Here is a 27,534-nt window from a genome sequence, read left to right as displayed (position 1 = left end):
TCATGATTTATTCATTAAAAACAATAAATTCTCTCTACACTTGAAACCAAACATATCCTCTGCATATCCGGTACCATGTCAGCTAGGAAATTTGATTGTGAAACTGATCATAATTAGTTAATTAGTTATTATACAATCATAAAGTTAATTAGTATTAATGAAGTGTAGCATTCAATTCAAAAAAATAAAACAGGGAAGACAGTTTAATGAATGGAATGTAAAAGCATTTACCTGAATGAAAAGAAAGGATTATCAATAGGCTGTAGTCAAAATAACTCATGAGGACAGGGAGCTAAGCACTATAGATAGAAGAAAAATGGCAAAATATCAAAAAAAGGGATATTGAAATAGACAAACAAAACAATAGGAATAGTAAACAGGAGAAGGACAAGGAAGCCTTGGATTATTGACCAGATGGTAAGAAAAATAGATGATAGAAGAAAAAGGAAGAATGTAAATAGAGAGTAAGGTAGAAGGAAGAATGAAGACTTAAACAATAAACTGAGGTCAGAATCAAATAGAGTGGATGAAGCATCATGGATAAACAGAGTGCATGGATTTGGAAAGATTACCACAGAAGGGTTAAATTAGTAACAAGAGGATTAAAACATGAGGAAGTAAGAAGGAAAAGCTGTTCAAACAATCAAATATTAGTCAAAAAATTATCACCCTAACCTAGGAAGATTCATGAGAGATGGAACGAATACCTGTATATGGAGGAACTGTAGGGGAAAGATACTTTGCCTGCAAGCTGAGACATAGAAAGAGAACATAATGTGGCTGAGGATAGCTTAGGTCCAGGCATACTCCATGGTTAGATAGAACAGGCATTAAGGGAAGTGAAATCAAGAAAGGCTGTGGGGGTAGACAAAATTCCTTTGGAACTACTTAAAATTTTATGAAAATGTGGGAAGAAGAGTTTTTGTGGACTAATTCCTAGCATTTATGAGGGATGTAGTTGGCCAGAAGATTTTATTAGATCAGTGTTAGTTCCTATTCCAAAAAAATGGAAAGGCACCAAGGACTAAAGAACAATATGTTTGATTTTGCTTGTAGCTACAGTGTATTTAGGATCCGGAATAAGAGGATAAAGAGGGGAGAAAATGATTTATGAGAGGATTATTAGTTTAGGTTCAGGAAAGAGAGAGGAATGCTTGACGCTATAGTGGTCATGAGGTCATTAGAGGAGCATAGAATAAAATCAGGATGAAATTGCCTGTTTTGTAGATTTCAAAATGGAATGTGATAGAGGGAATAGGGTAGACTTTATGAATGTATAGAAGAAAATAGTAGTAGGTTCGAGAAATAAGAGACTTATCCATAATCTGTATACATCTCAGAATGCTCAGATGCGAGTTGTGGATGGCAAGTCTGTATAGGTATTGTTAGGAAGAGGATTATGATAGGGATGTCCAATATCACTGGTGCTTTTGAATGCATTTGTGGAGGAAATGGTTTAAGAGGCATGCGAGGAACTGGAGACAGGAATGAAATTTGGTGGGAAAAATATCAAATCAGTCAGGTTTGCTAATGATTGGGCTTTATTCTGTTAGTCAGCCAAGGGGTTCCAAACTCTGCTGAGTGCATTAGAAAGTCAGATTGATAGGTATGGGATGAAAATGAATGTAAATAAAACAAGGTTATTGTATTTTCAGGAAATAGAAAGGCTAATAAATGTCAAAATAGGAGTTCATAAACTAGAGTAGGTGGAACAGTTTACCTAACTCAGGAGTGTTTTGAAACAAAATGATCAAAATAGTAGGGACATAAAATGAAGAACTGCATTAGGCAAAGATGCTTTCACAAAGAGGAGGATATTGATGACAAGGACCTTGAGTAAGGATGCTAAGAAAAGGGCCCTTTAAAACTTTGCTATGTGGCATGGTTATGCACAGTGTGGAAACATGTCCATTTAAGCAAGGTCATAGGCATTGTTTTGAGGCTTTTGAATCATAGGTGTGGAGAAGGATGGAAAAGGTGAAGTGGACAGAAAGGATAACTAACTAGAGATGGATAGGCTATGTAAGAGGGGAGGAGAGAAGATTTTCTGAAAAAATTCAATGGGCACAGGAAAGATAGATGCAGAGAATTTTCATTGTCAATACGAAGTGGGTGCCCTGGCAAATTTTCTGAATATTATTTTTATCTTTGATGAGGGCAAATATGTTCGGCAAGAGGGAGGAGGATATTAGAGGTAGATCTATTGGGGATTATTTTGAAGAGATTAAAGGCTGTATGGATGGAGGGTTGGATGATAACTTGAGGCGTCAATGAAGTTGTACTGGGGAGGATCAGGGAGAAGGCACTTATCAAAAATATTTTGACATTTCACCCAGTTGTGGAGCATTATGGCCAAAGGTAGAGGAAGAAAGGGAAAAAACAGGAAGAATCATGAAAGGTTTTCTTTGCTTCCTTAATGCAATTCTAATTGTAGCTCTTTAGCTCTTTATTATCAAGTTTGCAGTTATATGGGATACACCTCTCTATCCTGTCAAATTAATATTTCTTTAAATTTCCAAGTGAAAATTTGAATTAGTGCTCTGTGAGTTTCCAACCTCTGCAATTGCAGGTAGTGCTTTAACTTATCATAGAGGCAATTAAAATACCCTTTATTTAACAGATATACTTTACCCTTTTCCATTTTTTGCAATATATGCATTTAGTTCTGCATTATGGTCACTAATACCCTTATTTATTTAATATTTTTGATCATTTCTGGCTTAGTAGCCACAAACATGTCAAATATGCTGTTACTCCTTGTTTTAAAGAGTACTTGGCTAATATATCGAGAAGTGTTTGACTGTAATCGTGATTTTTTTTGAGTTTCCTTCACAACTAGTCCCCAAATAAATTGACATTAATGATCAAAGTTAAATAGGCGTATTTTCCTATTCATCGAATGTTCATTAAACTGCATTTTTCTAAAAAAAAGTGACAATGGCTCTATATTTACCACTTGAGGTTGATCCATATTGCATATGATGCAATTAGGAGTGATATCAAATGCTGAATCTTCAACACAATCAAAGTTCCACCAACTGAATAAATTCATGCGATGAAGTATTAAAAGATTTTTAAAGGATGTGGAGGAATGTCTACAGACATGAGAATGGCCATCCTACCGTGACTACCGACGCATTCGATAAGATAAGTGAATTCTTAAAATAATTTTGACCAACTCTTCGACCCATTGAAGAAAGGCATTCGAAGATCTTGAAGGAAATGGAAAGGAATGGAAAATGTTGGGCCGGATGGCAAAAGAAGAAAGAGACATTTTTATTGGACCAGTGTTCAACCCTATTCATTTATAATTGGTGGTGTTTACGCGAATATGAAGACGGGTGATGCTAAAAAAATGAGAATGGGCAACAGATGGAAGAGAGGGAATTCTTCAAATTAGAAAATTAAGAGCACCATTAGAGGAAATGGAAAAGGACGATAAGGAGAGAGAAATGAAGGTAAGATAAACGGAAGTTTATTTTTCTCTCTTTATTTTGAAAATACATATTAGCTTAATTTTCTTTTCCGCTCTTGATAGCACAAGAACCACAATAATGGTGGGTTGGACTGACGGTGACGGGGAGTGTGGCCGACCATGCGGGAGGGGGGGGTCTGAGGCCCCTATCTGGTGAAGAGGGTGACGGTAACGTAAACAGGGGGATCGTTCCAAATCTCCTCCTGCTACCTTGCATGCTCACCGGAAATCTTTGCCAAGTGTCACAGGAGCATGGTTGGTTTCAAAGTAAGACGCATCAAAGCTTCAACTTGAAATGAATAGGTTTGGTTGCCCGCTAAGCAGGCTGCTGCTTCTCAAATATTTGATCATGTAATAGGTGAAATAAAATTATTCTTGATCATTTATAATTTGAATTACTACTCCATATTTTACGGAATGAAAGAATTCGAAAAGATGATTGTTGACTAATATGTTCACTCCTTATGTTGCCAAGTGGCGTTGGTGTGCAGTATCACGGGAGGGGGATTGTGGAGGGGAGACGGCGGGCAACGCGACATCGGTTGCGGCACCTCGCGCTCCACGATCTCCACGAAGGCACCAAAATTGTTGAAAATTCGGCCCCATATGGATTCTAAAATGGGGAAGTTATCCCGAAAAGGTAGTTTTACTTTGCAAAACAGACATTTTATTCCAGCTTTACACTGACCACTGGCAATAGGCGCTAACTAGCAGGTTAAAACATTCGATTCGTCATCTAATCCATCATTTTCGGCGTGCCAACTCTAATGACTCCCGAATTTTTTAGAGAAATAAGCGCCGCCCAAAATCTACGCGCCCCCGTGGAGGCACGCTCCCCCTCTCCCCTCCCAGTGCTCCGTATCCGGAGGAACCAGGGGGACCCCTTGGGGGGGTTCGCCCCTCTATATCGGCCCCAGTAGCGTGCGTGGCACATGCATTCGCGGGAGAGGCGAGAGGGGGTCAGTGTCCCTGCGGTGGTGGCGCTGCCAGTGACACCCCCACTTTCTCCTGCGTCCGGGATGAGTTCCACGAGGCATCCGCGCTCACTCTTAACACTGACCGACCCAACTGGTGCGTAATCTGCCGAAAATTAGGCCGCATGCTCCGAGTTAATCAACTCGCAATGGGCAAATGTTAGTCGGTCTGTGGCGGACATTAAACGGATAACAAAAGCAGAGGGGCAGCTACCTTGAAAGATTTGGCAATTAACTCCACATTGAGAGTGACCGGCTAATGAGACAATTGAACTATTCGGTGAAGTGACGGTGAAACCGAGGAATTCAGAGCCCAGTTGTTACCATCAGCGCCAAGGAGTCGGCTCACTTGGCTCGAATGGTGAACGTATTTAGTGCTTTGCCCACCGGCCATCCATGACCTCAACCTCGCCATCAAAGGAGGAGATGGCAGGGAGTGGAGAAGATTGCCGAGGGAGGGCACGTCATTGTCCTCAGCTTTCGAGCACCGCGTGTGTCGCACTCCGTCCCATCAGATGTGGCCAGAGTGGTTGCTCCCCGAGGCACGCAAGACATGACCTCGGGAGGGGAATGGTATCTGCCGCCGTCGCTGGGTTCCGAACACGGGTCTTCGATGCGGGAAGACTGCAACTTTGTGCACGGATGCCCACCATGAATCGATTCGTAGGCGAGCGGCGATCTCTCCCTTAACTCCCTCGATCGTCGTCGAATGTTCGCTTGGAGGCGACTTGTCCCGAGAATGCCGTCCGGCGCCCTGCCCCTCAAACAGTTGCAAGAGAGGTCGCGGCTAGTGAGCGCCAGCATTATGCCCATCGCCTTACCCTCTCCTCGGTGAGCGAGTCGACCTACGCTTCGCCTTCTCATCTTCGGCGTGGGCGCTCAGCTCCTGGCGCTCGTTCGGCACGATCGACAACCGTGTGCGCGGCTGGCCGGAGGGCGGGGAAGACCGCACCCAAGCGCTCCACCCGGGACACCGAGCATTGCCGAGCCCTCTACGAACCTTACCGAAAGGGAACCGAACGTTCTCCCCACTGAGTGGCAATCATCACTGATAGCGAGCGATGTGGGCAGGGTGGCCACTCGTTGGGCCGATCCTACGGAAGGCGCTGGTGACTGGAACTGATTCTTTCCGCGGAAGCAAAGAACGGAAATTGTGCCTTGCCACTATCAGCGGATAGGAACCAACCGCATGGGCGCCTCACCCGCCGGTGGTTTCACGGAAGACAACGGTGTTGGTGCCACTCACTAGTTTAACCAATGGTGCTCTTCCCTGATTTCCTCTATCCCATTCGTTCTCTGAGCCCTTTTCGCGAATGCTAGTGGCTCTGCAACACGTGGCCGCAGGGACATCCCGATTAGTGTCAGCGACCACTTCGATGATTAATCTCGTGCTAGATCTTGTCCGAGAGGAAGGCGACCTCACCCTGGCCCCCACTGCTTCGCCGTTTACATAATGCGACGATCTTTCCGACACAAGAACTAGTGTGGGGAAACTACGTGACTTGCACCTAAAATCTCGCGGCAAGATTACCCCGGCTCCCCTGAAATATCCCAAGGGTTCACGCTCCCGTTCGATGCTTATAAGATTTCGTGCGGGGATCCCCGATGTGCCCCATGAGAGGCGGAATGTCGTGAACGAGAGTAGGAGGGGATGGTGAGGTTTTCGAGCGACCCCTCTTCTCCTTCGATTAGGACCGCCGCCGTGATTCGACCACCGTGCAGCCTTGAGACGCGTCTCCCCGCACCACATCTTCCGCACACCCACCTCCGCCTCGAAGTCTCTTGTAAATAATCGATTTCTCCCACCACCCAGACTTGAGTCTTATGTTCGACGCCGAGCAAGAATTCACGTGTTGCGAGGGCGGGACCCTCGCCTCCACGGCTGGATGGCTACAACGAGAGCAAAGGAGCGCCGTGCGAAGCCAGCGTTCTTCCTGGCAGCGCTCAGCATTCGCGGTATGCGAGGAGAGTGAAAACCGAAAGGGTATCCTCCGGCGTTCGGAATCCGGTAGATGGTGTTAGCTCAAATGCAGAAGAAGTCACTTCAGGTGTACCCCAGGGAATTGTTATCGGACCTCAATTATTCCCTGTGTACGTTTTCGACATTGAATCCATGATTAATAGTAAGAATCGTTTATTTATCGACGACGCAGTGGTTTATAGTGATGTCCGTACTCTCGAGGATTAAGTATCTTTAACAGACGATCTTAAGGCTGGTGCGTCTCTTGGAAATAAGAATTAAACTTAAAAAAGTGCGTAGTGATGAATTTTTGGAATGGGAGCAATCCCCTCCCGACCAACTACTGCATCGCGAATACCGAAATAGGAAGTGTGGCCTCGATTAAAACTTAGGCGTTACCCTAATTTACGACCTATCCTAGGTGAAACATATTCGATGAATATGTGGACAAGCTAACGAAAAATGGATTTATTAGTATTGGTAATATTTGATTAAACGGTAAAAAAAAATGTTATTTTTTGCTGGTTATGACTCATTTAGAATATGCTGCTAGTACTAGCTTCTCGTACATGGGATTCGCATCAAGTTGGTTGATTGCCGAATTGGATCATGAACTGCGTAGAGAAGCTGGATTAGTAAGATTATGACAAAATGAGTAGCCGGTATAGATTATTAGGGTAGCTAGGTTGGGAATCACTCACGGATTGTATATTTAATTACAGATTAAATCACTAACATGAATTGGAAGATGTCTCGTTAGTGATTATGTTGAAAATGTACTATTAGTCCCATCGGGCTACTGTAGGATATTCCATGTAAATAAAATTAGAGAGAATAAGTGAAGAACAGATAAATGCGAGATCTCATATTCCCCACGAACAGTGAGGGATCAGAATAATGTTGTGCGACTGTCTTAGGAAAGAAAAGTATTTTGAGACAAAAGTAGTCTGGTGTGTAATCATCCGCTGCCATACACCCTAGGCGTGTAGGGTATTATGTACTAAATAAATACATTTTCGGTCGATCCGGGAAAAAACATCGCGTGGCGCCTGCCACAGGGTAAGGTGATGGATGTAAGGTAGAGCCCTCAAACCCACGCCTCCACCCCTCCCTCCCGGGTGGGGGCTTGCGTGGGCGGGCGCAGGGAAAGCTCTCGCAATCGCCCAAGCCCGTCGGATCGTGACCCATGCGCTTATATATTGTGTATATATACATATATATATATATGTATATATAATGTATACATATATATAATACACACACACACACATATATATATATGGGTCGCGGTAGTCCAGTTGGTAGAGCGTTAGACTGCTGACCGGAGGGTCCCGGGTTCGATTCCCGGGCCAGGCACTCTGGGCACCAAGCTATGTGATTTTTCGGGTTCCAGGTCTTCCTGGAAAACCATAACCGGCACATGGAAAGGAACTGGCCCCCCTAACCTGATGTGTGAATTTTCACACGCCGTATAGGGCTTTGTACTGGATGATCTCTACCATCACCTACTAAACCGACCTTCAGGTTGATTACTGTGTTTATGGTTATATATATATATACACACACACTTACATATATGCATACATTTTCGGTTCGAATAACAAATTCTCCGTATTAGTATTCATTGGTCAATACCATTTAATATTAACTCACTCTGATAATTCAAATATTCGTAAAAAAAATCGTGCCCTTTCCATCGTTCTCAACTTTTGATCGTGATACTTCAGTCATTATTGAGTGCAAAATTCAGTATGTTAGATAATGTAACAGTGACTTGTTGATTCAACAAAGTGACCAGCACCATTCCAAGAGCCATTGTTTGACGACGTTCAACCAAACGGTCGAAGAGGAGTGCGATTATTTCGATTGACAATGCCGGACGAATATTAGTTTACGTAATTCCAGCCGCAACTTTCGGTTCCCTCCTTCGGCGTATAGCACTGAATGTGTGCCCTTTCCTTTGTGCCACACCATGACCAACCCTCTCGCACCCTTCATTGTTGCCGAGTCGCCTCGATCCGGAGCCATTGAGTCAGCGGCTCGTCGGAAGTGGACAACACCAAGGAGGAAGGAAAGGAGGAAGAATAACAACTACGCGCAAGCGCGCTGCTTGAGCGATTGAATGCATTCCAAAAAAAATGGTCATCTGCGATAAACCACAACGGATTTGTCGCCAAATGTCACCAAATCACCCGAAAAAATGTCGCGTCTTCGAATAACCGGCGTCCGTGCATTTGTGTTCGAAGCATTCTGAAAATCAAGACTGCTTTTGCGCAAGCTCAAAGGGTACATGCGATGCGAAAAAACGATCTCGACCGAACACCAAGTGATTTTGTTGAATATATTCTTTTTGCCCTAGGGTAGCCTGAGCATTGTTTATTTCACACGCCCATGATGGCGGAAGTCGATTTCTCCGATATTTTTCCTCCCTTGGGAGCGCCTCCCCACAGCCTCGCCTTTCGGTGGTGCCCACGTACGCGATTCGCAGCGCTGCTGGCGTCGATGATATCGGAAAGTATTTAATGAAGCTCAACTCCATCTGGCAAGCTTCATCCCATGTTTCTTTCGAAGAGGCTCGAGTGAAATTCTTCAAAAGTACGGTACTTTGGAAAGTTATCGATTATTTGAGGTCGAAATAAAATTATAAAACAAGGAGATTTATGCAAAGATAAGGAAACTTTTCAGGATATTTTTCTCCATGTGGTATATATATTTAAGCCCAGAAAAATTTCTGCATTTGTAATACAAGATCGGTGAATGTATTTAATGACATTAATTGCAGTTTAAAATCTTATTAGTTCCGTGCGTTACGAATTTTATCGTCACGTGTGCGACACTGGGATCGCCCACGGGAATGCCTCAGGGCAGAGCGGGGAGGGGGGGGGGGCTAGTCGGGCGCTGGGAATCCGCCTCTCAGTTGAAAATAGCACCCGAGAGACCCCCGCTCCCCCATCATACTCGGGGACGCAGGGGGGGAATGGGGGGGGGGTTGACGACGACTGGAGAGACGTGGTGAGGAAGTGCGACCGGCCGGAGGGCTGGCTATCCGGTCCAATTGACGCAATTTATTTCTCGGCATCCCACTAAACGGCCCCTTGGAGTTTTTTCTACCCACTAGAAACAGAAAAAATACGATAAAAGCAGAGCGAAGCCCCTCATGAGCAAGAAGGGAAGCAAGTAGCATTCGTGGGAATGTTGAGCTGGTGACGCAGCGCGTGCATCTGGGGGGAGGGGGCCCCGCGACGGTCGCCTGCGCGCCATCTTGGGGGGCGGGCGGATCCTCCTTTGACGTGAGACGCACCATCGGAGAGTTTGAGGGAAGAGAGAGTGGGAGAGACCTCCGAAACTGGAGCTCGTATATCTGGTCTGAGTCAAAGGCAGGATGCAATTTCTTGGCGCCCACTCGCAGTAACTTGAAATGTTCTCACTTCCCTTCTCTCTACGCATTCTCAACTGCGGTAAAGCTAATGGCGCGCTCTTCTAATACTTGGCACGGGAATTTATTTCTACAGGACACATTTACAAGGTTTACATGAAACGTATCGGTAACAATTTTTTCATGACGTGTGCTTGAAGTACTCAATTCAGACCGTCGGTTAAGTGTGCGCATGATCGCATACCCTATTCGCATTGATAAGATGACAGTGCACGCCATTATTACTGAAAATTCGGTGGTGGTAAAGATCAGCGCTAAACTCGTCCCGAAGGTCTTTACGGACGACCAAGAGTAGAGTCGAGTGTCTACTTGAGAAGACCTGCAACGACATCGCGACGATTCCCCAACCCCCTTACAGTCCCCACTTGGAACCAGCAGAATATTTCCTATTCCCAAAAGTGAAATCCTTCCTCAAAGGACACCACCATGGGACCCTAAGTGCCGTCAAAGATGCTTGAACGCGTACCCTTAAGGACCATCAGGAATTCGCCTACCTAGGAGCCTTCGAGTCGTGAAAAAGTCCCTGGCAAAAGTGTTTCGACGCTCAAGGGATGTACTTTGAAAAATTTTTCCTTTTAAGCGAAAACTTTTCCAGATACTTTTTATACAAACCAGTTACTATGCAGGCCATTTTCTCTGCGTGAACCCTTATCTGGCCTTGCATTTTCCAAGAAAAAGCAATAACCACTATGAATTATTACTCGGGTTATCGAAATTAAAATATTTTCCCATCGCTTTCTCTAAATTTCGCCGCGGAGAAAAATACAAGTTTTTAATTTGGGTAAAAGAGGTGGTAAATCATAGGTATGCATGTGAATAATGGTATTTAAAGGAAATACCCCGGCATCCAATCATTTGCTAACGTATCGTATAGTTGGTAGGGGGAGGGAAACCAGGTTTTCCGGATGCGGTACGAGTATACTCTTCTGACCCCTCGAAAGGTGCATTTAAGTATCTGCGCTTCATACCATGACTGTCACCATAGAGAACTGGTACATTTAACATACTATTGTTTCGTGGTCAACCGCCAATCAAAAACAGTAATTAATTTTACATGAAGTCACGTTTGTTTTTAAAACCTGATCCTTTAAGTAATGCTCGGGTTAAAAAGCAAAGCTTCAAAACGATCGTCCATTCGATGGCTCCAAGAATAAACAAATGCGCATTTGATCCAGCATTGGCTCCACACCAGTAAACCTTTAATTCATTGCAAGCCTCGGAAAATAAACTTCCGCCTTCAACCTCGACAGCGGAAGCGCGTTCTTTTCATCGACCTCTGAATTAAAGTTTCGAGAATCAATCATCAAGACCGAATTTTCATAAATCGACCTCGAAGATTGATTTTTGACCGATGCGCATCGATTTTTCACCTCTGTCCGAAGCAAACTACCTCTCCACACCCAACCCGATGGAAATGGATCGTATCCACGATATGCCTTCGATCGAATTTCGAGAACCGCTCGCAACACGTAGAAGATCGAGCGGAACTCTTTCTGTGGGACGCTCCAGTACGGTCGGGGAGTGCGCGTGGCCCCCACCCTATCCCCCGGCGACGCACCCCTTCGGTCCCCCGCCAATCAATTGCCGCCTCGCGTGCCGGCCCGCGGCTCCTTCGCAACGGCGCTTAATTCTCACGTCCGAACGCGCGCCGTTCCTCCTCCACCGGCAGATGGCCGCCCGCCGTTCCCCCCCACTCTCGCCAGAGAGAGCGTTGGCGGGGGCGCGGGGGGGGATAGGAAGCCTCGGGTCCCTCGCGGAGGGAAGGCGGCGGTGGAGTCAGCGCACCGCCGCCGACCGCGCCGTGCGTCCCTGCTGCCACCGCCGCCGGTGAGTACCTCCTTCCCCACTCCCTCCGGCTTGTGGTGGGATTCCCGGGCATACGTCACTGGTATCCTTCGGGGGCGGGGGAACTCCCCGTGGGCGCCAGGGTCGCTGAGGAGGGCGGGCGATTTGAATGAGTTGGACGTAAAAGGCTGTTGACGGACACGCCACCGGCTCACTTTCAGGGCCGGTGAAATCGATAAGAACCTCATCCCAAGTCATACCGGGGGACCTTTCCCCCTCTACCTCCGTGCGGAGCCGACCTCGCGTGCTTTTCGGTCACTAGCTGTGTCACGCATGCTGTGGGCCCAATACTCTTTTGTTTCCCACTCGCTCCCTCCTCCGAACTCTCCTCCCTCCCTCAAACCACTCGATCGCTCGTGCCCTCTTTCCATTCGACGGCGGTTCCACTCTCGCCCATTCTCTCGGCATCACCAAAGCAACGGAGCGCACTTCTCCCAGGGGCACTTGTTGCATCCAATCCACGTCCTTTCATGACTAACTCTCATTCCTCCTTGCCCCCTCTCCCGCCCACTTTCACCACCGGCACTTCTCTGGTGTCCCACCGCATGCAGCAGGCAATTGCATGATCAACAGCCATGTTGTTGCTTGATTTCCTTTGCCATCATTGATGTCAGAGATCTACCTATCACATTTTCTATTAGTTGGAAGAATTTGGCACCCATGATACCAATTAGTACTATAGTACTTCCCTGTGAAGAAAGATCTTTTAAATTACCCCGATTCACTCTTGAGCTCCAAATTTTCCCTTCTCCCTCTTCCTAGAACTTCTTCATACAAAATGTATATTCCTTCCCTTTCTCTCTTGTCCACCATTCCCTCTTCCGTTCATTTTTCTTGCCTTCTTCCATGTACCGCTGCAGCTTGTTCTCGTCCCATACTGTACTTAAGTCTCTTTCATTCGTATTTCTTTCCGTCCTTACTTATTTCCTTCGTCCCTCTCCAAACCCACGCTTAAAAGTCTCTACGCCAATCTAATCTCCTCGATGCCCAAGTCTTGAAAACGCCTTTTCGATTATGTATTCTCGGTGTTGGCCCTCGCTGTTCCTGTTAGCAATGCCTGCCTCTTAGCTCAGTCCTGTTAGGATTGCCCAACTCTTACTTAATGCTTTCTTCAATTATTAATGATTTAATATTTTTCTCCTTTATTGGATTAAATTTCCGCTATTGGATTAAATTTCCGCTACAAGAGCTAAGTGACGCTATGATTACCTTCGTTGCTCGAGAATATAACCAATCCATCGTTCAAGTTGTCAAAAAATATTTTCTCCAAGTTCATCATGTCTTATCCTTCAAAATACGTAATCCGTCGGTTCACTAAACACTAGAATCCGCATAGCACGAGTGGTGGCAATCGACTATTCACCGAAAACACCATTGATGCCTGGGATGAGCGAGAAAGGGGTATAGGAGTAAGTTTTTCAAGGACATTCAATCGAAGAACGCATACATTATGATCGAGGGGTACGATAGGAGATCATGGAAAGAGGTTTAGCTAAGAGATAATGTAGAAGGGTGTGATATATGGTGGCACGGTTCGTAGTTGCCGGAGAGAATACGTGTTGTGCGCGGCGTGCAGGGAGATGGAAATCATGTGGAGTTGAAGGAGCGAAGTGTTCGAGAGGAGTGAGCACTTGAGGAGCGGAGCGTTGTATGATTTCAACACGGCTCCCGGTGCACTTATACCGTGAGGTGCGTCGAAAATGCCGGAGCCCAGAGTGATCATAGACCCCATACAAGGGTTTCCAGAATTTTAAAATTAGATTGTCATCTACCCTTGACCTTGCCGGTCACTTCCCTCGTTCAAGAGGAACACAACCACTCTCCCATTTACGAGGGAGGCGATTTTAAATTCGAGTTGGTGGAGAGATTTCGGCTGGTGAAATCAATACGTTAACGTGACTTTCACAAATTTATTTCCATAAAATATGTTTATGCGAAGAAGGTTCGAGAGAAAAGAAAATAATACATAAAGGATATGGCAAAGACATAATTAACCATACGGCCAGGTAGCTCAGACGTAGAAAGTGAAGATGACATAGGTGAGGATACCATAGCTCCTAGGATACTTAAATACGAGGTAGAACAACGTGTCCAAATTGAGAAAATGAAACAAAAAGAGCGAGGGAAAGATTAAATTCCTGTGGAACTGCATGAGGATTTTCGAAAACGTGGGAAAAAGAGTTTTCATAGAATATTTCGTAGCATTTCTGAGGAATTTTTCGTCACATCAGTGTTAATTTCTATCGAAAAATTGGGGAAAATACGTAGTCATATATGAGGACTGTGGAAAAATCAGTCTGATTGCGCACGCAGCTAAGTAGTGGTTCTCCGGATCATCAACAATAAAATGTAGAGAAGAGCAAACGTTTACTTAGGGGATGATTATTTGAGTTCAGTAAAGGGAGAGGCACGCGTGATGCCATTGCAGTAATGAGGTCACTAATAGAAGGGAACATAGAATGCAATTAGCATGAATGTCTGTTTCGTAGATATCGAAAAGGTGTTCGTTTGAATGAATTCGGGAAACTTAATAAATTTGTTGCAGGAAATAGGAGTACTTGTAGAATTGAGGGGTATCCGACTTGTCTGTGACCAGTATATATCTCTGTCTGCTCAAGCGCGAGTGACGAACGTAGAGTCGCAATGGGCAGTTTTAGGAAGAGGAGTTAGGCAGGGGTGTCCGTTATCAAACGTATTTTCAATTTAAATGGTAAAAATGGCACATGGAGAGCTGGAGATAGGAATGAAATTTGGAGGACAATTCATTTAATCAGGTAGGCTTGCGGATGATCAAGCTCCAGTTTGCCATTCAGCTAAGAAGTCGCAAGAATTACTGAGCGCATTGGAATACAGTGCGATTGGTATGGGGTGAGAATCAACTTCATCACCACAAAGCTTATGGGGTTTTCGAGAAATATGAAAGTTAAATTTACCATAAGTCAAACGCTAAACTTGGAGGGCAAGACTGAGAGCAAGAAGGAGGGCAATAAGAGAGTTTATGTACCTTGAAAGTTTCATGGACCAAGATGGTTACAGTATTAAGGATAAAGGAAGAAGAATTGCATTAGGCAAGGAAGATTTTTCAGTAAGGAGGGAGTTGTCGAGTAATGATGTTAAGAAAAGGCTCGTTTAAACCATTGACATTGAGCGTAGTTTTTCATGGCGCGGAAATATGGCCATTGAATCAGGATGATAGTCAAGGATTTGGAGGCTTTTGAAATGTGGGTGTGGAGAATGATGGCGAAGGTGAAGTGGGTTGAAGGGGAAAAAACGAATAAGAACTAGACCGGGTGGGGGAGAAGAGGAGACTGCCAGGAGAAATCCAAGAAAGGCAGGAAAGGAGGACGAAGAGCATTTTGATAGGCCATGGAATGCTGAAGACTGTAAAAAAGAGAACGTTACGCGGGCGAGGAAGGGGGAGGGAAAAGATGGGGACATATGCTGGAATTAAGGGAGATGGAATGCATGCGGAACAGAAGCTCTGCAGTGTGGGATTTTAGGTCTTATCTCTTAGGAAAGGCTAAGAAATATACGAGTGTGCGATTTTACAGTCTGGATCCATCCAAAACCCACGTTTTACGCTAGACTCCCAAGTTTTTACGAAGAATATAATCATCTTGATACATTTATAATTGATTATTATATTTAATACTAGATAAGGAATAAAATTTTAAACTCCTATGCATTTCTCTTCGCGTGTAAATCGAAAAATAAACAACTTTTTTCATTAAGAAGTCAAGGGAATTAATAATATATATATATATATGGGAAATATATAATATATACAAGGGAAAATAATATTATACGATAATATTAATTACAGTGATTGATGACAGACAAATACTAATTAAACTTTCTATTAACATGAACATTTGCTGAAAGGGTCGGTCGGGCATGACTTTTTAATTTATATGAATAAGGAGAAACATAAATCGTTTCTGTAAAACGTTGGTATGTCGACGTTGCTTTAAATCGTTATTTTTTTATTCATTACATATTTTGGGTATGTATATTGATAGTAAATGGGCGATATTTCCCATTCGCAAAACGCCTAAATATTTCTCAATATGCCTAATTTGTATTCACAATCTTACGTGTTACTTAATATTAACGGCGATAGTTTATACATGGTACTGCTATAGATATTTTAAATGGAATTACTAAGTCCACAGTAATGCCTGAAGGGTGTTGCACTTCAATTGAAGGGCAGTTCCATGACAACGCGGACAGCGGTACCACTGTGAAACCATCGTAGAACCCTCGCTTTCCCAAGCGATCTCCAACGTGTGGAAATCCCTTAAGTTGCGCTTCAAGAAAAAAATGGCCGGGCTCTAGAATCTATTCAGAGGAAAAATCGAACAGTTTTATCGGACAGCGAAGATAACGTTCGCATTTGACTCAATTTTTCCATGGAATGATGCCATAAACGTCAGCGCATACAACCAAATCCAATTATTTCCCGATGAACAAATGATCCAAATAATAACAATGGAAGGAATAACAAATGCTCAAGAGAATCGAAGAAAATAGCCGGGAGAGTGTGGATTGGTAAGGCTTAATTAAAATGGCGCTTCTGATTGATTGTTTTGTCAATTGCGTGGCCCTCTTGGGTGCCTCTCTCCCTCGTACTTCGACGCCTCCCCGTCGATGCGATTCCTGGGTGACCATTGCCCGAGTTGTTATGGAAGTGTTTTAGAGGCCCCTATTTGGCGCTCCCTTAAATAAAATGGGTTTTGAAACATAGTAACTGAAGGATTAATATTTGAAGCAGGTGTTTTGTTACCGTCTACCGCATAAATTGAAAATAGTCCACGGGAAAAGACATACAAATTTTGGTCAAGCATCAGACCTTTTTCTAGCCGAAGGTTTGGGAATATCAACGGACAGGTTAGTGACTGAAAGAACTTCATGACCTTGAGAACTATTATTAAGGTAAGACGAAAACGAATGCACTACTATTATTAGTCGTGTTTCTTAAAAGTATTTAGTAGCTTAGTACTGCAGTAGGAATTTAACGAGTTGAGAAGGCAACGTCACAAATATTGGTATTTTTTTCCAATAGGCTAAAATTTTCAATGACCCTGTACTCAACTACATCTACATCCAGGCAATACGCGAAAGCCGCCGCAACCGGATGTGGTTGGCGGGAGGTGCAATATATGTACTCATATGTGTATGTTTACAAAAAACTCGTACGAATACATGGCTCTAGACATCATGCTCAAGTTGATAGATTTTAGAAAATCATTTAATTTTGGTATTAATAAAAATTTTTGGATGGTTGGACTCAATTTTGTCATGGTATGATTAAGTATCGTGCGAGGGAAGAATGAGTCCTTGAATTTATCGGTGACGGTGCCTCTATTTCTCTCTCATTTCATCCCGATGGTCGAATATACTGATATGTGTGCCGCGTGTGGGCGGAAAGAGTGTTTAGGCGTAGAAGGGAGCAAAAATGCGAGAGGAACTGGGAATGGACGAGTTTCGATGGACATCACTTCAATATAGTCATCGGTGCAATAAATCGCGTCCCTTCTCAGGAAGGTTAACGTTTCATCACGCCTAACTCCTCCGATCTCCATCCCAAGGGGAAGGATTTCGTGCACGGCTGTCAATACATACTAATTAACATGTAACGTTTGGATTCACTAGTATTCACTACCTGATCATGAATTAGGACTAAGTAATGCTATTACTATTGCATGGTTATCGTACTCTAAAATTCAAGCGTATTAAAAAAAATATTCCGATGATAATCATTCTCAACTTACCGTGAACATTTATCTTGCCTAATTTTTGAAGACATTTTAAACTTAATTGAAGGGAGTCACCTTCCTTATGCATACGGATTGTTACATTTTTGAGTTAAGCCCACATCCTACCATTACAGTAATATAGCAATTTCACAATACTTATTTGAATTTAAACAAACTAATAGTTTATAAAAACCCTCCCCGGACTACAACCTTGACGTGGTGGAAGGGCTTGTGCGCTCCGATGACCCCTAGAGCTGTGCTGGCGGGAGTAATAAAAATTGCTCCTGGTAGGGTCACCCATGCCAGATAGGTCGAAGGCTAGGAGCCAGACGAAAGGTAGTCCACGCAGCGTCTGTTCCTCAGTGAGGCGGCTGCAATGGCGTCTGACCCCAGTGGGGCGGCCAGTAAGTGATGGTGTCAGGTTAAAAACACTATTGAGGAAGGCAACGGGAAACCACCTCAATTATCATTCCCAAGATTAACATGATGGACTATACAGATATTTTGAGTCCTGGCAACTACGGGGCTCGACCCAATCGGCAGTGTGTCGTGCCCGGCAGCGGGGGAGGCAAGGCTTCCGCGGTCGTCATCCCACGAAACCCTTGCAAGGGAAAACCAGCAGCAGCAGGACAGAAGACGCAGGAGAAGAAGACCAAATTAGTTAGAATAGGAACGTGGAATGTTAGGACAATGATGAGGACGGGGAAATTGGAGAATGTTAAGCGAGAGATGGAAAGGGGAAATATAGATATTTTAGGTCTATGCGAGGTGAGATGGAAAGATAGCGGGGATTACTGGAGTGATAAGTATAGAATAATATACAGCGGTGGGGACGAGAGCCAACGAGGGGTTGCCATAGTATTAAATGAAGAGGTAGGAAGAAGCGTAGTCAACATAGATCAGGTAACGGATAGAATACTATTAGTGGAGATAAAAGCAGAACCGACGAACTTAGTTATTATTCAGGTATACATGGCACCGAGCAACCATAAGGAAGAAGAGGTCGATAGGATATACGACCAGTTAGAGGACATAATCGCGTGTGTTCCTGCAGGGAAATATTTGATAGTGATGGGGGATTGGAATGCGACGGTAGGCGAAGGAAGAGATGGTGATGAGGTGGGGGACTACGGTTTAGGCACGAGGAATGACCGCGGGGAAAAAACAGTTGAGTTCTGCAGGAGACAGTGGTTAGTCATCACCAACACTTGGTTTAGACACCACAAAAGACGCAGGTATACATGGAAAATGCCAGGTGACTCAGAAAGGTATCAGCTAGATTATATCCTGGTTAGACACAGGTTTAGGAACAGTGTGATAAATTCGCACAGCTTCCCGGGAGCGGATGCGGACTCTGACCACAATTTAGTTGTTATGAAATGTAGCGTGGGTTTCAAAAAGATAAGGCAGGGGCGGCGAGTTAGAAAATGGAATGTAGAAACATTAAATGGGTTGAAAAGGAAGGAATACAAACAGGCGGTAGAGGAAATCATGGAGGATGGTAAAGATCTTAGTACTATCGAAGAAAAATGGGAAATGATCAAGAAAGGGTTGCCTAAAGCCGCAAAAGACACTATTGGAACCGTTAACGCTAAAAGGACTAGGAAACCATGGATCACGGATGAGATGATTACAAAGATGGATGAGCGGCGAAAATGGAAGAATATAAATACAGAATTAAGCAAAATGAAGTACAAAGAATTAAACAATAGATTGAGGCGGGCAACAAATAAAGCAAAAGAAGTATGGTGGAAGACGCAGTGCGAGGATATGGAAAGTTTGCAGAGGAAGGGTGAAATCGGTGCGCTGTACAGCAAAGTTAAATCGTTATCGGGAAGTAAGAAAGGAAGAGCTATGCTAACAGTTAGAGATAAGGCGGGTAAGGTAATAGTTGACGCAGGAAAGATCCAAGAGAGATGGAAGGAGTATATAGAAGAACTGTATAGTAAAGAACTCAGACCAACAAAGTTAGACATTGAAAAAGAAAATGACGTAGAGGAGGACAGCTTAGGTCCAGGCATACTAGACAATGAGATAGAAAGGGCATTAAGGGAGATGAAACTAAATAAGGCCGTGGGGGTAGATAACATTCCCGTGGAACTTTTAAAATGCTTAGGAAAATGTGGGAGGAAGAGGCTATATGGGCTGATCCGTAGTATCTATGAGGAGGGAATCTGGCCGGAAGACTTTGTGAGATCAGTTTTAGTTCCTATTCCGAAAAAGGTAAAGGCCACGTCATGTGAGGACTATAGGACAATTAGTTTGATATCCCACGCAGCTAAAGTTGTTCTCAGGATCATAAACAAAAGGATAGAGAGTAGGGCAAATGATTACTTAGGGGATGATCAGTTTGGGTTTAGGAAGGGGAGAGGTACGCGTGATGCCATTGCAGTAATGAGATTATTAATCGAGAGGAATATAGAACACAACCAGGAGGTATTTGCCTGTTTCGTAGATTTCGAAAAAGCGTTTGATAGAGTAAATTGGGAAAAACTAATGAGTATATTGCAGAAAATAGGAATAGATTGGAGGGAAAGGAGGCTAATCCGCAACCTGTACATGTCTCAGACTGTCTCAGAGAGGGGTTTGTTGGGAGCAATCCTGTGGAGGCAGGAAAGGTGGATGAAGGGGGTGTTGACCGGCAGTGGGATGTTGAAGACTGTGATAGAGGGTAGAATGTTGGGCAAAAGAGGAAAGGGAAGGAACAGGATAGGGATGTTGGACGGGATGAAGGGAGGAAGAAAGTACTCAGAGATGAAGAGGGACCTGATATAGAGTAGGATGATGGATTTTGTGTTTTGTTAGTAGTAATAAGATATTTGTTTGGTAGTTGTGTCCATCCAAAAACCTACCTTAACCGGTAGATTACCTAAAAAAAAAGTTTATAAAAAGTCTTACGAATTCGTTGTGGGCTCCTCGTCTCTACCAAAATTCTTCATAGATTTCTTTGTAATAGAGCTGTTTCTTGAAATACCTACACTCTTCCTGAATATTATTTTCTTGACTATTTTCTTCACTGATATGTCGACGATTTAATCTAAAATTTGAGTTGAACACAAAGACAGATCAACAATTTTCTCATTTTTTAAAATGCCATCCATAGTTTTTGCATATTAATCTGCTTTAAAATTTATCTTGGAATTGGAAAAAAATTGCTGTTTAAATTTCTTTGATGCAACTTTAAGTCGACACGACAGCGTGGTAGAATGCAGAATATACCGGAAACTTTCTCACACCGGCCATGCAATACACACGCATTTAAAACGCCACCCTTACCCAAGAGAGAGCATTCTTCTCCTTAATGGTCCACTGCCTTTTACACCATTCTTTATCCAGTCGAGAATCCATTTAAGAAATCGTTACCGCCATCGCTTACAACGAGATGCTATTATCGGCCATGTCTTGGCGAGGAAATAAAAAGAAGTGTCCTCCTGAAATAGCTATTTACACTTTCGCGTCTGAAAACATAGAGGACACTTCCCTCGCTGTCAAAAGAAAATCTATTAAGGTGAGGTGACCTCAGCAATCTCGAGTATCTCAACCAATTTGAACTGCAAATTTAAAATTGCAATTTCTCAAACTTTTATTTTTCCTAGCGAAATAGCTCTTTGGATCCTCTGTCACGCTCAGTAACACTGCGGACATTGTAATTCAGTGAACTTCGGCAGGGTCGGGTGTAATTTCTGTATCTCTTTAGAGTACCAAGCTATCATCAAAATCATTCCTACCTTATTTTATATCAAACCCTAAATAATTACCTCCTTTATGTACCCACCCTGCCTCAAAAGGATTATCAATCCGAAAGAGAAGTTAAAAGATTTACTACCTACCAATCTGGCAGCCACAAATAACCCCTTTCCCGTTTCGCAAAACATCTTATCTAACCGAAGCTAAAATTTCACATAAAAAATACACCATTTTCAAAAACTCAGGAAAGAATCGGCATTCTAAAAGAAATGGAGAAAATGTTTCAACGCGAAGACCCAGCCCTCAGCCCCGTAAGGCACACCATCCAAGATTCACGCCCACCCCACGTGCACCCCTCCCGAAGCACCCCCTGTTCAACCCCTTCTTCACCACTTCTTTCTTTTGCTTCCCTCCAACTCCTAGTGTCTACGCCGCAAAACCGTCAAACCCCCAATCTTCATCATTTTCGCACACTATGTGCTACTTTTAGCGACTTAAAAGTTGCGTTGAAGTCCATGTCTTGCTGCTTAAAGAACAAACGACATGTTAAAAAGTTGTGATATGTTTCCACCCCTATGATGGCAGCAGCTTTTTATTGGCTACGCCCTCGCAAGCCAAATTATTGGGAGCGGGTTCGAAACTCGTCTGAGAAGAATGTTGTCCCTTGTCTTATTGGGTGTTGGCCGTGCGAGTTTGTTCCGCGAGCTGATCTTAGCCTTCAAACCGGCCACAGAACCCAATAGATATTGCATCCCCGAAGGACATCCTGCTTGGAATTTACAAGGATGCTTGCTTCCCTTTGTCTCATAACAAATACGAAAGATAACTCCACTCAAGAGCATTGAAAAGTTACCATTCATAAATCATTATTTAACTGTAAGTGATTCGGTATGTTCCAGGCTAAAATATTCCGCAAATTCAATATTTGTTGGCATCGCAAGTGAATGCCAGGGACAAGTCCAGAGGATGGGAAGAAAGGTGATCCGGTTAGCAATAAATTTCGACGCTTTTCCACTTCTATCGTGACTATTTCTCTTAACAGCAAATGCCAAATGACATACGAGTAGATAATGCTTTCCACAAGGGCCAGAAGTAATCGAATTATTCTCAATTACTTTGTCCGGGACTTGTAATTGCAAGCATAGGATTTGCCATTGCTCCCCATGCATACAAGAAAGGGAAAATTTTCCCCAGTTGGTCTCTTTCTGAGAAATGACTTCTTTGATGAAGGAAAATGAACTCGTACGTTTATTTATGCGTTGAACGGCATCGCCTTCGTTAACAGCGCTCCCGGTGTTACTTTTTCACAACTCGACGGTTTGTGTGGGTACAGGCAGCTACGTCGCAGTCACCATTCCCCCTCGTTTTATTCACACTCCATATTTGGAAGGAATTCCTACTAAAAATATTGGAGGACTTTGTCGGAGGGATCGAACTAACCTCAGCGTATTCCTTAACTCTGTGACTAAAGGCTCGCTGCCCCAAGAGGTTGGCTTTAAACACTTCCAGTCGCAAACAACACAACCGATAAATAAATGTATGGGCAATGAGAGATCTTTCTTCAAAATCTTCAATTATGTTTCCGTAAGTAAGATTATGTTCTTTCTCGGCAGTAAGCGTATCTTAATCCTAAGCAAACACTTCGTTAGAGAAGTCGATCTTCATCATGGAAACAGTTTGATGTTTCAGTTACATTGTGTTGTATTCAGGTTAAAGTAATAATTATGTGAATGCATCATTTTTAGATTTCTATCAAGTCTCCGAAATTGTCTCACACATCGAATGTAACCGTAAATTACTTGTTGCGGAATAAATTATTGAGTGTTGTTTGGCATATTTTAATATTATCTCGCATTCAAAAAAAAATATTTGTCACAGCAGAACTAATGAAACGCAGACATGAAATCTTGCGTGCCGCGATTAAGTGCGTGGGGGGCGGCCCTACAATTACCAGTATTATGATTTTGTAAGTTCCCAGCTGAAGCAGCAGAATGGGTTATCTGCGACGGCACGAAATGCACAATTGAGCAGATTGCGCGTTACTCTCACGCGGCTTAGGAAACATTTCGGAACTTCGTAGAGAATGGGATCGACGAAGATTCAACTATAAAAACAATTCATGGGAATGATATTTTGGAGTGAAACAAATTGGAAATATGACGAAATAAATGAAAATACAGACACGAATGAATGGCACTGCGTTATGTTGTTTCTAAATCTTCACCAAAATAATTCCCCGCGATCCCCCAAATAAAGCATGTGGCAGCGGGTACAACCACCAAGTGAGATGGCCAAGGGAGAGGAAGGGTGATTTAAAGGGATAAGTACAAGGAAAAACATTGACTAAAAAACCTAAAAAAGGGACGTTAAAATCCATTTGAATGCTAGCGAAAAACTGAGTTCCAAACAAATGTTTTTCACCAACTATAAAAGATCTTCGGCATAAAAAGGAGGGAATAAAGATGAACCACAACCACTTATACGATAGACCTACAGCATAACAAGACGGGTCATGAAGAACTCGAGCGTAAAAAGGGAAATATTCTATAAATCTATGGCCAAGCAATTATGGTCCCCAACCCCTACGCCATACGTAAAAATATGACCCCCCGCTGTTGGCAGTGGATGGCGTGAGGCATCACCTCCACAGAGAGGGACGAGGGATGGAAGGGGAAGAGTGAAAAAACAACAAAACAGGGCAGGGAATTTGGAATGTTAAGTTTACTATGAGTAACTATGAACTCTAAAATTTCACGATAAGCATACATCAAAAGAATACATGGATCGAAGTTAAGAACAAGCGGCTCATCAGACGGTTAGCGTATAAAAATTGAAAATAATATCAAGGTTTTTTTATCCGAGTTGGCTAGACCACATTTAGAATATGTGGAAGGTATTAAGAATATCAGAAAACACAATAATTGAGGAATTTGGAAAGGTAATCCACTAATAATTTCATTAAATATCAACTACGTTTGTTGAACGGCATGGAAATAGAAGAAGTTAGTGTTATTGAGTTAAAACAGAATCTGTTATGGGAGTCTCTCTAGAAATGGGGAGGACAAGTCAGCTGAGGGAAAGAAAGTGAGAGAAAGACTGGCATTAAGGTTTAATTGACTCGAAATAACTTGTTGCGTTGATGGAATAACTAGGAACTCACAATTTATAGGGCGATTCAACCATTCGAGTCAAATAATGAGTGGCTTATGTCAGACGATGCTCCATCGATTTTTGAATTTAAGGATCATACACTAATCATTATCAGGCTAATTTGTCATAGTGTCCTTAAAAAATACATTAAAATAAAGAGTGATAAGGAAATACCAAAATATAAGCTGAAAACAAAATATAATGAATAAGCTCCCTGGTAGGCGGATTCCGGGAGGTCATTAAGGGTACGCGGGCAAACTTCTTTGACGGCACTTAGGGTCCCATGGTGGTGTCCTTTGAGGGAGGATCCCTTTTGGGAATAGCAAATAGTCTACTGGTGCCAATTTGAAACTGTAAAGGGGTTGGGGAATAGTCGCGATGCTGGTTTTCGTTAGGTAGTCGGGTCTTCACAAGCAGACACTCGACTCTGCTCTTGGTCGCCCGTCGAGACCTTCAGGACGAGTTTAGTGCAGATCTTTCGCATCGCCAAATTTTTAGTGATAATGTTGTGCACTGTCATCTTATCAATGCCAACACGATCTGCGATCATGCGCACACTTAACTGATGGTCTGAATTCAGCACTCACACGTTGCCGTCGGTTCTTGACGTCAACAGCTGTCCAGCTCGGGGCTAGTCCTCCACACTCTCGGCCATCTTTGAAGAGCTTGCGCCACTTAAAAACTACATTGTGTGACATACTTTCACCCTTGAACACTTAGCGAATCATACCCAACGTCTCCGTATCCAATTTCCCCAGTCCAACACAAAATTTAATAACTGTTCAATCGTTCGCTGCTGTTTGCACTTGCACCGAGTCACTCGGCAGGGGTCCACTTAACAAACATAATCTAGCATGAACGAACTCTCGCAGGCGATTGGCGCTTGGGGCGTGTTGAAGGTCAGACCCCCCACCACCGCCCCTGCGTGGTGCGAGAGTGCTGCGACGCACAATCACGTCTGGAAAAATTGTTCACCATACTTTTTATCCATCCCATGTATAATATCCATCCATGGTAAATTCATATACCAAGAGAAAAACAATACAGAGTGCATTCCAAAAGTAATGCAATTGTTTACGAATAATGCGAAGGTGTCTTCGGGGACCTCTCATAAGGTCTTCGTCACGGCTGATTAGATCTCTTTAATGGACAAAAAACGGGTTCCTTTCAGGGATGCCATAATCCGAGGGAACAAAAAGAAGTCTGCTGGGACGACCTCAGGACTATAGGGAGGGTGGGGCAGCGTTGGCACCTGGTGTTTGGTCAGGAACTCGCGGACTCTTAGCGCGTTGTGACAAACACTTTGGGCAGGAGCTTGGCGCACACTTTCCTCATCGCTAAATCTTCAGTAATAATGCGAAAAAAAACAGTAGACGACAAGTTTAGTTCATAGGCAACCATCTTGATACTCAATCAACAGCCAGAGTCCAACAATTGTCGAACACGAGCCACATTGTTGTTGGTTTTGCTGGTTGACGGCCGCCTAGAGCGTTGTTCTTCGTGAACCTCCTCCCGGCCCTCCTTAAAGGCCTTTAACCACCTCGAAACTTATAAGTAGTACAGAGGAGAGTCCCCGTAAGCCTCACGAATCATTTTGTTGGTCACCTCAAGAGATTTTTTCAGTTTAGCACAAAACTTAGTGTTCGCGTAACGTTGCGCCGATTCCATTTTTTCGTGACACGGTCGGCGCGCAGAGGTTTACAGTAATTGAAGTCCTGCCGCTTCTACTGCTTAGAAAGCACTGAGACCAGTTTCGCGGCAAAGCTTAGCGTCCCCCCCCGACCTAATTCAAGCAGTTCGATCCCACACCGATCAATAGGAGCGGAGCGGGAAACTCCATTGCATTACTTATGGAATGCACCCCGTAAATATAAGAAGTGTAGTAGTTCACAAAACCATGGTTGGTGAATAAGGTGTTACAAAAGAAAAATAACTTCGTAAAAATATAATATAGGAAGAGTAGAAATAAAAATTGGGGGCTAATAAGAGGAGAAAAAGTCATAAACTTGGATTTATAAATAACTTAATAAACATTTCTAGGATGCAAATACATTCTCTGCTACTAACACATGCTAATACCTACTACTGTTGTTATGCTCTATGTTCATCATACATATTTTAGGATCGCTATCAACGAAGGAAGTGTAATCCAAGAATTTTGAACGAAAGGAGAGTAGAGCTAAATGTTGGATAATTTGTAATAATAGTGGTTTCATGCCTCAAAAGAGTATTATTATTTATTATTATTAGGTAATCTACCGGTTAAGGTAGGTTTTTGGATGGACAAAATTACTAATTCAACAATTTGTGACCCCCAGCAAAACACAACATCCCACTCTACATCAAGTCCCTCTTCATCTCTGAGTACTTTCTTCCTACCTTCATCCCGTCTAACATCCCTATCCTGTTCCTTCCCTTTCCTCGTTTGCCAAACATTCTCCCCTCAATTACAGTCTTCAACATCCCGCTGCCGGTCAATACCCCCTTCATCCACTTTTCCTGCCTCCATAGGATTGCTCCCAACAAACCCCTCTCTTCGCCCACCATACCAAGTACTTCCTCGTTTGTTTTCTTCTCTGTCCATTTCACCTTCTCCATTCTTCTCCACACCCACATTTCAAAAGCCTCCAGTCTGCGTTTATCCTCCTGCTTCAATGACCACGTTTCCGCGCCGTACATGGCTACGCTGCATATCAAAGTTTTTACTAGTCTTTTCTTAACATCATTACTCAACGTCCCCGTCATCAACTCCCTCCTCCTTGTGAAAGCCTCTTTGCCTAGCGCAATTCTTCTCCTTATGTCCCTACTACTTTGACCGTGTTGGTCCAAAACACTTTGGAGATACGTAAACTGTTCCACCGGCTCTAGTTTTAGCCCTCCTATTTTAATGTTTAGCTTAGCCTTTTTCTTTCTGGAAAATCGCATAACCTTTGTCTCATTGATATTGATTCTCATCCCATACCTGTCGCACTGAATTTCCAATTCACTCAGCAATGCTTGCAACCCCTTCGGCTGACTGACAAACTAAAGCTTGGTCATCAGCAATGGAAATATTTTTGCAAAAAACTACATTTTTCTTGATTAAAAGGCATTTTGTATTACATTAAGAAAAACAAACATATTCCTCGGGGTGGTGCGTTGGTAGGACTTCATTTATAATATAGGTTATATGACAGAATATGCTTAATTTTTTCATTTTAAATTTGCTGAAAAGATGCTTTTATCAATATGTTTGCAGCTGATTTATTAGT

At 43.3% G+C, this 27,534-nt stretch overlaps 1 protein-coding gene across 2 annotated transcripts in view; it reads left to right on the top strand.

Moving 5' to 3' along the window:
• Positions 1–6,324: 6,324 nt before the first annotated feature.
• The window catches only part of LOC139687977 (neurotactin-like), a 54,742-nt gene continuing 33,532 nt past the window's right edge, over positions 6,325–27,534 (top strand). The window contains exon 1 of one of the 2 annotated variants that reach the window (XM_071585360.1): positions 6,325–6,405. The gene's annotated coding sequence lies outside the window, so the exon portion shown is untranslated. Of the gene's footprint in view, positions 6,406–11,592; positions 11,673–27,534 lie in introns of those variants that run through there. The other variant, XM_071585359.1, reaches the window with a different exon arrangement.

This window comes from Hetaerina americana, unplaced genomic scaffold (assembly GCF_022747635.1).
Source record: "Hetaerina americana unplaced genomic scaffold, ioHetAmer1.1.p SCAF_2, whole genome shotgun sequence".
NCBI classification, from domain to species: domain Eukaryota; kingdom Metazoa; phylum Arthropoda; class Insecta; order Odonata; family Calopterygidae; genus Hetaerina; species Hetaerina americana.
Note: the sequence above shows the minus strand (reverse complement) of the source record. Positions and strands in the feature narration are given on the sequence as shown.